Source organism: Pteropus vampyrus, unplaced genomic scaffold (genome assembly GCF_000151845.1).
Source record: "Pteropus vampyrus isolate Shadow unplaced genomic scaffold, Pvam_2.0 Scaffold175, whole genome shotgun sequence".
Classification (NCBI taxonomy): Eukaryota; Metazoa; Chordata; class Mammalia; order Chiroptera; family Pteropodidae; genus Pteropus; species Pteropus vampyrus.
This window is the reverse complement of record NW_011888956.1, coordinates 1,040,056-1,053,633: the sequence shown is the minus strand read 5'-3', so window position 1 is coordinate 1,053,633 and position 13,578 is coordinate 1,040,056.

The following is a 13,578-nucleotide window of genomic DNA, read 5'->3' as shown; positions in this document are numbered from 1 at the left end:
ATGCGGACGCCGGACAGTCTAGGAGATGAGGGACCCTGCCACACGCAGTCACGACTACCACAGGGGAATGCGGCGTCTGAGTGGGAGGACAGTTTAAAGCCCCTCCGAGGGGAAGGCCCCGCCATTTTGACAGACAAAAGAGGGTTGAGTCACTTGCTCAGGATCAAACCGCTTCCTGTGGGCAGGGCCCTTGTTTGCGCCCTGCCCGGGAGCCCCGCCAGTGCCCTTCCAGCCTGCAGCGCCTCGGCGGCGGCGCAAGGCCACCCCCGCCGTCGGTGGCTCACGTCACTGAAACTTCAGCTTCGACTCAAGGCGCGTCTGAGCCCGGCAGCTCCCGGCATTTAGAATGAGGCCGAGACCTTCGAGGAGCACGGAGGAGGAATCTTTGCGAGGAGCGCGCAGGGCGCAGGGCGCTGGCCGGAGCGATGCCCAGGACACCGCGGGACAAGCTTTCTCCACCCGCCGGCGTCTGCGTCCACGCGGCCCTGGCCGGCATGTCCCCATGGCGACTCATGACTGCCCCGGGCCGAGGGCCCCTCTGCGCCCTCCCACGCACACGGCCGGCCTGGGCTCTGGCCTGTGCGCTTACGCTTATCTGTTTGCCAAATTAGAAATCTAAACTGAAATTTCTAAGGTACTTGTTGATTACCTCGTTTAGGAATCAGAATAATGAACCCATTCTGTGTTCACATGGATACATATTTTCACGAAAAATAACTTTTCCACAAAACCTAGTGAGAGGGATGGTGTTATTTTGTTTTTGTGATTCTCTTTCGTGCCCGGCTCACCCCGAGGCAGCTAGATTCTCCCCTCAGCCGGACGTCCTGTCTGTCCTGACCGCGCACAGCATGTGGCCTCCAGGGCGCCTGTCGCACTGGACACGAGAAGGAGGCAACAAGACACGAAGGTCTCGGGCTTCCTGGGGCTGTCTTGGTGGTCCCTTGGGGGCCCCTGGAGTCCTGGCACTAACCCTGGAGAACCAGGGCCCCTGTCCAGCTCCCGGACTGATCAGCTTCGGGCTCTTTAGGCCACTGGTAAAATCTCCCATTTTTCTTACACGGAGCAGTCGACGCAATGGCAGCTTATACTCTCTGAGCCCTGCCTCTCTGGGCACTGCGACATCGTCACCGTGGACACAGACGCAGAAAGAGACCTGTGCCCAGCAAGTGAGGAGCCAGACTCCACCGCAGACTCCGAATCTTGGTCCTCACAGAGTTGTAAGGAATGTTTGTAAACCGTAAGTTGATCAAGTGCCACAACCTAACTGCCAAGTGTTATTTACAGTGTCTGTAAAATTTCCACCAGCCAGTCAGTCGGAAATGACAGCGTCCACGTGAATGGCTGAGCAGAGGGAAGGGCATGGCCCCGGAGGGACTCCTCGGAGAGGAGACCGCATTTTTGATTCTCTGCGGGCACGTGTGAGTGCCAGTAGCAAAGGGACCCCACGCCTACACCTACGTGAACCCGCCAGATAGGCAGGGCCGACATGGCATGGTCGTGGGATTAGAGAGTGTAATGTTTTGGTTTTAGGGGAATGGGGGAGGGGTTTTGTCGGTTTGAAGCGAGATTGTTCAGTTTCATGTCCCAAAGCCAACTCCGGAACCAACAAGGTGACCTGATGGGGAGCAGCGCAGCCATGGAGAGAGTCTGGGGAGGGCTGTGACGTGGACCCGCGTGTAACGGGGTCCGGGGGGCGCGCAGTGCAGCCTGGCGAGGCCTGCCGGGCACAGGAAACGCTCGCTCGGTCCTGGCTACAACTGTCCTGATGGACGAGCTCGTGTCCCCTTTTCCCTTCGATAAGTCGGCCTTGCCAGCCCTTAACGGCTAACCCACCCCGCCTGCTGGTGCCCTGGGTCCCACCGAAAGGGGGACTGGGCACGGATTCTGGCGATGTCAAGCTCAAAGGAGGCCGGGGAATCGTCTCCAAGTGGCCGGACCCTGTGCTCTGCTGCACATTAGGGCAAACGCCCGGCAGAAGATTTCACCGCCAGGTGTCACGCTCGGAGCACATGGCAAAGGCCGCTATGTTTCCAAGGCAACTAAAACGAAGGTTTACAGCTACTGACAAACATGCAAACTTGTGACGTCGCTGGTGATTTCGTCGGCCCCGTCCGTGGTATTGTCACCGCGATTTACCTCTCTTCGGATATGCTGACGAGCGGGCAGCTGCTTGCTCCACGGAAGACAAACACAGCCTGAAACGACTATTGTTTCGGTCCCTGATCATTTGAGAGGATGTTTCCAGTGCAAACAGGTGACGTGACTCCGTGCGTTCTCGGGAGCACACCTGCGGGTCAGGTGGGTTTCCAGGACCTCACTAAGTCTGCAAACAGACGGCCGCTCGCAGGCAGTGCCGGACGCGGGGCCCACGCAGCCCGCTTCCTGTGCGACGGACACGCCTGTGTTTTGAGCTAACAAAGGGTTCGACTCTCTTTCATAGGGGCCTGCACCTTATTTTACTTCACTAAAGCTTTTATTAGCACAAACTTCCCACGCGTAAAACACACTAGTAAAAATCCTTTGGGTATTCCAGCAGTCTGCATTACATGAGACCGATAAAAGACAGATTAAAAATTAAACATTTATGACCCAAGGCACCGCTGAACGCACTACGCTGGGAAGAACATCTGTAACCATAAAACCTCGCCTCGAAATCCGAATTTGCCTGTTGTGATTTCTTAATTACTAGGTCGTGACGGAGCGATGCCTGGGCTGTGGGAAATATTACGCCCTTGGGGATTTTCCTGTGCAAAATCCTAGGGAAAATTCTCTTCCCACCACCCAAGTGTGACTCCCGTTTCTGGTTAATGGGGTCACGTTAGGACGCGCTGGAGGTGGGACCCAGCAGAGGCGAATGACAGCTCTGACCTCCCACATCCTGCCCGCGAGTTCTTGGACTTCTGGTTTCTTCACCTGTGAAAAAAGAATCCAACTTGTTTTCACTCACGGAAGTGAAGAACGCCATTTGCAAGCACCTTCGTTAGCAGGACTTATGACTGGGTGGTAAGCTGGGCCCCTCCCTCCCCAGGGCTCGCTCCGTCCACCCGGATCGGAAATGTCCAGCTGTTAGAAACCGTGCTTCGGCCATTGCGTGTCATCCACAGTGCTGGCTCAGCAGGCAGCAGCCTCCCCGTGCCGGCTTACAAGCGAGCGGCTGGGGCTCACGCAGGGACGACCTGCAGTGTGGCCTGTGGTTCAGCAGCGTGGTTACGCTTTCACATCCGAGTGCCAAACAAAGATAGGCGAGGTTCGAAACTCCTACATGTACCAGTTCTGCATCTGGGGACAACGTAAGTCTGCCTCACGGGAGTCCCAGATGGCTGCCTGCAGCGGGTCTCTGGCCTCAGTAGGAAAAAGAAGCCGTGACCATCCTCCTGAGTCAGGAACAACGAACCGGAAAAGGTTTCAGTTCCAGTTCTGACACCAAATATCATTGTGAGGTGGAAATATTTATCTCAGAAATGGGATAATAGGTGTGGAACTGTTTTCAAAAGTTCAATCCAGGCCACATGTGTTCGTAACATCTTCGTTATTTGCATAAAGAAGTATTTTCATGTTGTCGAATTATACGTGAATTACAGGAAATGCATCTGATATAACAAATCATATCTAGACGTTGGAAGTGACAGTCAAATCGTTCTCCTAAATTTGTTTTGAGAAACGAACAGAACTTTGCAAATCTTAACAGGCCAGATAATACGCACACATGGGAACAGGGGCAGAAAGCAGCAAAGTGGGTCGGTCTCTGGGGCAAGGGTAACGATGGTCTCCGTGAAGTGACACAGGTAAGTCACTGGAACCACACACAGAGGTGTCTAGAGCACTGTAGTAAATGCCTTTACCTACGTCCCCTCGTCCCGTCACGAAATCAACGCCAAGTCGTGCAAAGGTCTGTTCGCTGTTAGAGTGCTTTGTCTCATTCTCATTCATCGAAAAGTGACAAGCTGACAGGGGCATTGGTAGGCTAATTCTTGATGGGCAGAAGAGGACCTGGGTGACAGGACTGGCGTGTTCACCCGCCATAACTGAGAGGTGCTTTGAGGAAAGCCCCAGGCTGGGATAATTTAGAATCGACTACGGGTAATGTGAGTTTCAGCCGTATCCACACATCTGCACTTGAGCCGTATCCACACATCTGCACATAGCTCTGCGGTTATGTGCCCATGGCCTTGGGAGGATGTGCAGGGGAGGAAGGAGTCCCCTCTACCCCCGACAGGTCTATAAAATTAGCTGACAAAGGGCAGATTAACAGGAGAAATGCTATACAAATTTATTCATTTTTAATATTACATGCTCGAGGGTGTCACAGGAAAAAAAGCAAGCACCCCAAAGTGCAATGGGGTTTGAGAACTTACGTATACATTGTCTTTGTTGGGGAAAGGGGGTGCAGGGCTCTGGGGAGAGTAAGTGATTGTTAGGGAAGATAACTGGGCCCTAGAAGAACAGAGGGTATGATGACAGCCTGTGACTATCTGGGTGTGGTGCCGACGTCCAGTCCCCTCGCCTGTGACGAGAGCCAGTCTTCCTGGTTGGTGAGCCTCCGGGAGGGGACCTGTGATGCCTGAGTTCCTTTTGGAGGAAATGGCAGACGGGGGTGTTCAGAGAAAGGCCCTCCCCGCGTCCGCTGCCCCCTGGTGCCTTCAGCCAGAGCGGCATGTTTTGGGGTGGCGGGTCCTAGTGCCTTCATTTATCATCAACTCAGTTCCCTCAGCTCACAAGTGACTATTGGATTAATGACCTGAAGTTCCCTTCCAGCTCCAAAATAAGTATTTGCAAAAATTTTTATTTAAGTACAGTTGGTGTACAATATTATATTAGTTTCAGGTGTATGATACAGTGATTTGACATTTTTATACCTTTCCACGTGATCACCTCACTAATTCTAAAAATCGTTTGTCACCATGCAAACTTATCACGATATTATTGACTAGGTTCCCCTTTTTGTGGGGACAGGTGATAAAATAAATATTTTAAAGATGCCATCCAACCAAATAATACCGAGTTCATAGGCTTTAACTTTCCATAGACACAGACTGGACATTAGAGAGAAACCCTGCTGAGTAAGCGTGAGCACTCATCCGAGATAAAAGTCGTTTCCGGCATCTCATTTTTTTAAGAAGCTACATTAAGTCAAAAATAAAAAGAGTAACGCAATTCCCTTCTGTATTTTTTTCTACGAAATATATGGCAAATGTAACGGAAAGTATCCTACACGCTTTAAGAATAAATGGGGACATCTCCTCCTAGAAAGAAGAACCGCTCTCAGGCAGAAATCTCTCTATGCCCCTATTTCCCCGGTGGCTCGAGCTTGCTTTCCAGCTGGGTCTGTACTGGGAATGTCGGAAACCCCACAGGTGCCGTGATGCTGGTGGCACCGCTGAAATGAAGCAGACTCTGTGGACAGAGGGAGAGGGAAGACCGAGGGTTTGGAACAGAAAGGGGGACGAACATCCATTTGGGGACATTAACTATTTCACCAGCGACTTTTAGCCAGTACAGCCACACCCCTGAACAAGAGGCTCGTTGCCCAGGACGAATAGGGCTGGTTCGACGGGTCCGCCCGCTTCCGGGCAGTTACAATGTGATGCTTTAGTCCACGCCCGTTGAAGCCACTAAGGTGGCAGCGCTTTGCTATTCCGTATGGATTTTCCTAATTGCACACACCTTGTGATTTATTAAGCAGCCTGTGATTAGAGGAGGCTGGACCAATCAATAGCCTATTAATTACTAGCCGCTGCTTTGCGTGCACTCTAAAAATATCTGAATTCAGAACGCTGCGGGGTTATCTCAGCCAGCAGCCAAAAAACCATACACATTTTTCACCCACACGAAAAGCTCTTTTCATGTAAAGAGGAAGCCATTGCGTGGAGAAAAATAGAATGCCATGTCTCCGGAGCAGACAGACGACTGTGTCGAGGAGAAAATCATCCAATTTGTTGATCGTCTCTGTTGTGGGGCTGCTTGGACAGACACTGTCTGTGAGACCAGCATCCCCTGCCAGTAGATACTATTTCACAAAAACGCGCATGGCGCACTTTTCCGGAGATGCCCTCGTTCCGTCGAACGCCGATGTCTTCCGACTGAAGCAACCGGACTCCTCGCGCACTGGGGTGCGTGGGACCAGTATCCGTGCACCGCAGCGGGCGCACACATCCGCTGTCAGGAGCACGCCCTTGGCGGGTGACGGCGATGTCAGTCTTAGGGCTTTTAAAGACGAACCGCATCCAAGGAAAGTGATTCCCCCTAACGAGGCCGATGACAGTGATGAGGACAGATGCTTCGGTTGCTGCTGACTGACACTCGACCTGCACTCTGGGCAACCGAGGGACGTGACGGCAGTGTGTCTGGGGCCTGTGCACGGGGCAGCCGGAGGGTGGGGCGTGCAGGCCGCAAGTCCGCGTGTCCTTCTCCAGCGAGGATGCTTCTCAGCTGTGCTCGCCTCACTCTCCTGGGCGGAGGAGGGAGCAGGCCCCGACGCCCAGCTCCCAGCTCCTGCAGGATGGAGCCTGGGTCGGGGCGGAGCTGGGCTCCTTGGTCTCAGCGTGCGAAGGGTGACGTTTCCTAAGGGGCAGGACAGGTCGCTGGCCCAGGACCCACGTGTGCGGCAAGCACTGGCTTCTGCTCCTCAAGCCAGTGGAGCTTGCCGTGGCGAGCCTGCTCCGGTAACCGAGTCTGTGTTTTGGAGAACGGGGAGCAGGAGCAGGGGGCAGGAATCCCTGTGTTCCTGCAACGATCTCGGGGTTGATCTTCCGGGAATGGGGGGAGCTTGACCTAAACTCACGGGCCATAGACATGAAATGAGTTTGCACCTTTGGGATGTATTTTGTTGAGAAATTAAAAATATAACTGGACGAGCCTGCGGAGCCCTAATCCTTGATGACGCAGAGATGCATTCCCATCTCTCAGCTCTGTTTCCGACCCCGTGACAGTTCTCATCGGGCCCAGGCCTGACCACTTGACACGAGCCCCGCCACCAGCAGCCGGGGCTCCTACATAAGGCCCACCATGGCTCAGATTCTTCTGGAACGTGCCGGGATGGAACCTGGAGACTGCATCGAGATGGCCCTAGGTTGGGGACGGATGAATGAGAGCGCCACTGTCCCTAAGTAAGCAGGTTCCCGCGCCTCTACGTAGGCGCTGTGCACATAGCCGGAGGGAGGGGTCCAGGTACTGGTTCCCCGGAGGCCTTTGTTTTAGGCTTAAAAAAATTAAGATGATTGCTCCGTAAATAGATAGCTACCAACTTGTCCTTGCCCTAGCAAGCAAGGCAGAAGGAGGTCTTGCTGGATTTCGGCCTTCACCCCCAGGACCTCTCCCAGAGCGGTGAGGAAAACCTACCACGTGAGATGTGCCCCACGGGACGACCCTGGGAGAGGGTCCTTCATGACAAGCGAAAGCTGTCTGAGCACGGTCCTGCAGTGACGGCAGGAGCTGTCCCGCAAGCGGAAGGCTGTGCGGACCACAGAGTGATGCCCCAGGCGGTGGCCCACGGTGGCACTTACACTGGGCAGAGCACCAGGGAGGCAAACACGGAAGATGAGAAGTCCAGGCCTTCTGCTTGTCGCCTGAGGAAGCTGCCCTTGGGACAGGAGGAGGCAGGGACGTGCTGGCAGCGGGGAGCAGCCCGGGCATGGCTGGAAAGGGGGAGCGGGCGGCTGCTCGGCCGTGACCCCAGGTACAATCTTCGTGCCCTCCCAGGGCGCCGGGCAGCCTCCTGCCCCTCAGAGCCGGGTCTCTGCTCTGACGCCACAGCCGCGTTCCTAACGAAGCAGGAGCCTCAGCCACCTATTACATTTTCAACTGACCACAAAGCGTACTCGTTTTTACACCATAGAAACATTTTAGGAGAAAAGAGATAAACTTAGGCAAATTTCAAAAAAAAAAAAAAAAGAATTTTCGGGATAAGAGTCAAGACGGAGGCCCTTCAACAATGTGTTATAATTATTAAGATTTGAGTAACCGGAGTTTATTTTGGGGGTGGGGTGGCGGTGGTGGTGGGAGGCTCTGCTTTTCAGATTTAATCATTTTGCTCTAAAATAGTTCTTTTTCAGTCTGAATTTTCTTAGGAACAGAGAAAAACCGCAAACCTTTAAATTATATTTGTTAACAGATTGGGTGACGGTTGTGGGTGCCAAACAGAGCCATCATTTTCTAGGAGAAAGTGTTGTTTAGAGAATATTCTGAGCACTGCCATTCTCTGACTCCTCGTCCTCAGAACCCTGATCCCCTCGTTCAAATGAATCACTAACTAGGGTGTCAATTTTAAGCTTAAAAAAGACTGTGGCAAATGAGTCTTTCTTTTCAAAAGTTATGCAGTCTCGTCAGTGAGCCTGGTCACTCACCCTCCTGGGGACAGACTTGGGATTCTGCTGGGGGACAAGTGCCAGACAAAATGCAGCATTCCGTCAGAAAAGTCCCTAAAACCCAGAAGTGTCCCAGGGTCAGCCCCTCGTGAAGACTCGTTTCCGTATGGGACTTGGGGGACGTCAGACAAGCTGACTCAGCGTCGCGAGTTCTCCCAGAGGGCCGGGGCAGGTTGTGGGTTTGCTGACTCCTGAGGCTTGGGCTGCATTGTGGGCAATAACGCAGTTCAGAAAATATGCACAAGGGTCAGGATGTCTTTGAATACCAGTGGTTTCCTGAGCAATATTTTCTATCTCTGGGACAGCCTAATACTCATTCATGTTATATGTTGGTTTGGAGAAACACTGACTTTCAACGGCAGCTATAAATACACCAAATCTTGACTCACCAAGTGCCAGGGTGAACGTGAGCTCTTTACAGCTGTCTTACTGGGGAGCGGCGCACTTGTTCCAAAGGATTAGTCAGGATAACTCAGAGCTATTTTTTGAAACCACTTTTAGGACTTCTGGCCCATTCTTCTGATCCTCCTCAATGATAGAAGATCTTTGTTTTGGAAATTGAGTCGTTTTTGTCAATAGTTAATAGTCACTGGGAGCTGAGTCTCTTGGGTTTAGCGGGTAACTGAGCACCATAAAAGCTGTCCCTCATCTGAATGCCCAGGCTCAGGCCGGCTTGTCAATCGGCAGCCATGACTTTCGAGTTCTCCTCGAGGTCCACGAGCTCTTCTTAAATGCACACGGGCAGGACAGCACGCCGCGCCAGCTCCGGATCACCTTCGCTCTGTTCCCGCTGCTCGCGTTGCCAGCACCTGCCGAGGCAGGTGTGTCTGAGCAGCGGTGAGCAAACCGGATGCGCAAAGGAAACGCTGTGTCCAGGTGCTGAGCCTTTCGAAGTTGGTGCCGTGGATAAGCGGGGACATTTCAGGGTGGCACTCCTGAGTCCTCAGTTTGGCTGGAGTTATTCTAGTTTAAGTTTCAGTGGGAAGTCAGGGGAGTGGGCATGAACTGGGGTGAGTTCCGCTCTGGAAACAGAGATTTGCACGCATGGGTCTTCCGGGGAAAAGGCCATATAAGAAAAAGAGGGCACACGGCTGAGTCTCAGGGGACCCCACACTGCTCAGAAGCCCTGTGACCGTCCCGCCCGCCAGTGCTAGAGTGGAAGCTGGAATTTGGAATAAAGACAGTTTGATTTTATTTGTACATGTTTTGAGGTTGGAACTGAGAAAGGATGATGTTTATCTATCTGGTGCCCATGTGAAAGTATATTAAAAATAAAGCTTATCTTAGTGAGGTAATTAGGGCACACACCCTTCCCTGCTAGCTATAGGCTGATGCACCATATACAACGTCGTTTATGCACAGAAATGCCTAACAGCTCTCGGCGCGGACAAGCCTGTCTGCGATCAGACACTAGACCCGCACTTGCTTATAGAGCCACGGGGACACACCAGCCAAACCCTGACTGTGGGAAATTCTCCAAACGAGCCAGCTTCTTCAATGACCAGCAAATAAGTGCCATGAAAGAAAGGAAGATGCAGGGAATGGGAACTATTACAGACTGAAAGAGATGAAGGGACTCTACCAACCCAATGCAACGCATGGTCCTTCTTGGATGATATAAACAAAACATGGTAAAAAGACATTTATTTTGAGATAATCAGTGAAAATTGAACACAGACTGGGCATTAGATATTATTAAGGAATTATGGCCAATTTTATTGGGAGTGATAATGGAATTGTGGGTACATATAAAACATGGGTTTTGTTTCGGGCACATATAAAACATGGATGAAACGATGTGTTGAGATTGACTTTGACGTTTCACAGTTAAAAGTGGTAGAGACTGATGAGACAGGAAAGGAAAGCATTGAAAACTGTCATAGGCAGGTTATGAGTGCATGGAAGTTTATGTTAGTTCCCCTCATGTTTAAAGTGTTCTATAATAAAGCATTCTTTAAAACAGTGAATAAATCAAATCACGCCTGCCTGGTGACTGTGGTTCTACGTGTTCGGCTGGGACATGATGGGTCCTTGCTCTCGCAGAGTGGGGACAATTTTAGTTCAGAGACAGGAGTGTCCTTTGGTAAGGGAAGTAGAAGCGGCCTGGGGACATGTGTCCTGGGTTCAGGGAGCTGCTGGGTACTCGTGCGAAGCTCCCGGGTCTGTCCTTCTGTCTGTGCATGACCTTGGTATTGCCCGGCAGTGGTCTCTGCCCCCAGGGCCGTCCCCCTCAGGCCCTCAGAGACCCCTCCTGGTCACTGTCCCACGGCTCGCCCGGCTCTGCTGGCCCAGTCACTGCTCACTCTTCACGCCGGCACTCAGGAGATGCCCGGCTCCCTCCCTTTCTAGTCCTGGACGACTCAACTGTCATGGCTCATCAGGTCCAGGGCGTAAGTCAGTGGAACCCGCCTCACCACAAAACGAAAGTTTTTCCCTTCCCGTGGTGCAGGTAGGCTGAGGGCAGAGCTTTGGACCGAGAGCGGTAGAACATGGGGATGGGGCGGGCTTCCCGCCTCAGAACAGGGTGACAGCTTCCACCGTGTCCTGGTTCATTCTCATTTGCACGGTGCCCTGAAGTGGGCTTCGGAGTCACCTCACCCCACTCGTGGGCACAGCCATAAGCACGGAAAGCTGCTGGCCCTGCACACTTGCGGGTGGAGAGAGAAGCCGCAGTTGTCCAAGGCTGAGGACGGGACTGTATGAGGAGAGTCCCTTATCTGGGTGTTGCCCAGACAATCTCCAACGAGCTTTTGCTCATGATTCCCCCGAGTGACGCTGGACTGGCACCTGAGAGATTTCTGAAGCGGGGACCGGTGGGCACTGTTCGCACTGCAGCTGGGTGATCCTGGCTGAAAACCCGGCTTCCTCACCCATTAGATGTGCAATGATGGGTAAGTTATCTAACTTTGTCAAACTTCGTTTTCCTCATTTTTAAAACAAGGAACTTCCATTTATAAAATACATAAGTCCTGGGGATGTACTAGATAACGCGGTGACTGAAGTTAATTATACTTTATTGTATGTTGAAAGTTGCTAAGAGAATAGATATTAAAATTTCTCACTGTAGTAAAAAAACTATATGTAGTGATGGATGTTAACTAGACTTATTGTGGTGATCATTTTGCAATATATCTAAATATTAAATCATGTTGTACTCCTGAAACTAATGTAATGATGTATGTCAATTACACCTCAATAAAAAATAAATTTAAAAAGTATATTAAAATACAGGATTAAAAGCAGATAGTCAATGGAACGTCCGGTAAAGATGGCAGAGTTGGTAAACGCTGTGCTGGCTTCCTCCCATGACTACATCAAAATTACAACTAAATGACAGAACAGCCCTCACCAGAAGTCACCAAAAATCTAGCTGAACAGCAGTCCTGCAACTGGGAACACACAGAAGAGGCCACCTTGAGACTGGTAGGACGGGTGGTGACATGGACCCGCGTGTGGCAGACGAGAATCAGGAGGGACATCTTGGCTGCAGAGGTCCCCCTGAATGAGCAAGGGTCCCAGTCCTATACTGGGCTCCCCAGCCCAGGGTTTCAGTGCTGGGAAGAGAAGTCCCCACAACCTCTGGCTGTGAAAACCAGCAGAGATGGTGACCGAATAAGACGGACGGTGGCTTGAGTCACAGACGTTTATCTTGAGGGGCCCGTGCACGAACTCACCACAACAGACTCGTCCTTTCTGAGCTCCAGTGCTGCGGCCGCAGCTGGAAAGGCATCAGGGATACTCAGGGAGGAGCTGAGTGGTCTGGCTTCAGGGTGAGGGCTTGAGGGGAGGCTTCCTCTCAGACAAAAGTGCTGGCGGAGGCACTGTCCCTTTGTTGAGCTCTCCCTTGCCCGGCGTGCAGACCCAGACGGCCATCATACCCAGTCTCCTTCTACCAGGCTGACACATTCGCCCTGCCCAGGTGAGTCCCTGAGACCTTGTCTCCGTAACGTGCAGGTCCACCCAAGCCACTTCCAGTGGCTTTTACATACATACACCCTGCCCTGGCTTATGCTACGGACTTTTCTAAAATCTCTCAAAGGTTTGCAAACCCCAAGTAATCAGCATCTGGCCTCAGCATGCCCCTACCTCTTGCTGTGCAGCCCCAAGCCTGGCATTAGTGGCAGCCAGCTTCGGTTTGTGGCTTGGCCTCTTGAGGCACTTCCAAGCCCAGTGTGGGTTGTGCCATCTGGGGATTGTTTGGTGGCTCAGGCCAGGTGGCCCCGGGCAGGGCACAAGCTGCAGCTGAACTTGGCCTGCGGCAAGGCCCCTCCTAGGAGGCCTGGTCTGCACACCCAGAGGCCAGCTTTGATCTGAACCAGAGCACCACCTGGGATCATAGCTGAGGATGACACACCCAAAAGACAGACAGAGCAGGCACCAGAGTCCTGCTAAAGCGAATCCTGCTCTGCGGGGTCAGCCTCTGCACAACGGCTCCTCCACTGTGGTCACGGCCAGTGCTCACAACCAATCAGTCCGAGGGCCATTCCCTCTCACATATGTGCAAACAGCAACCAAGGCTCAACTACAATAGGAGAGCACACACGGCTCACACAAAGGACACACGTGGAGTACCCAGCTCAGGTGACCAGGGAGTCTGTACCACTGGGATCCACAACATACCTACTACATAAAGCCACTCTACTAAGGCTGGGAGATGTAGCGGCCCTACCTAGTACGTAGAAACAGTCACAGGGAGATGGCCAACATGGGGAGACAAAGCAACATGTCCCACATGAAAGAACAGAACAAAGCTCCAGAAAAAGAGCTGAACAAAATGGAGCCAAGCAACCTATCAGATGCACAATTCAAAACACTAGTTATAAGGATTCTCAGTGAACTTAGGGGAAGTGTAGGTGAACTCAGTGAGAACTTTCACAAAGAGACAGAAAGCATAATGGAGATGGAAAACATAAAATGAACCAGTCAGAAATGAAGACTACAACTGAAATGAAGAGTATCTTAGGAGGAATCGAAAGTAGATCAGATGAAGCAGAGGATCGAATCAGTGTGTGGCAAAAAACACCCAATCAGAACAGCAATAAGAAAAAAGAATCCAACAAAATCAGGATAGTTTAAGGGGCCTCTGGGACAAGATCAAGTGTACCAACATTCGCACCACGTGGATACCAGAAAAAGAAGAGAAAGAGCAAGGAATTGAACACCTATTTCAAGAAATAATGATGAAAAACTTCCCTAACCCGATGAAAGAAACAGA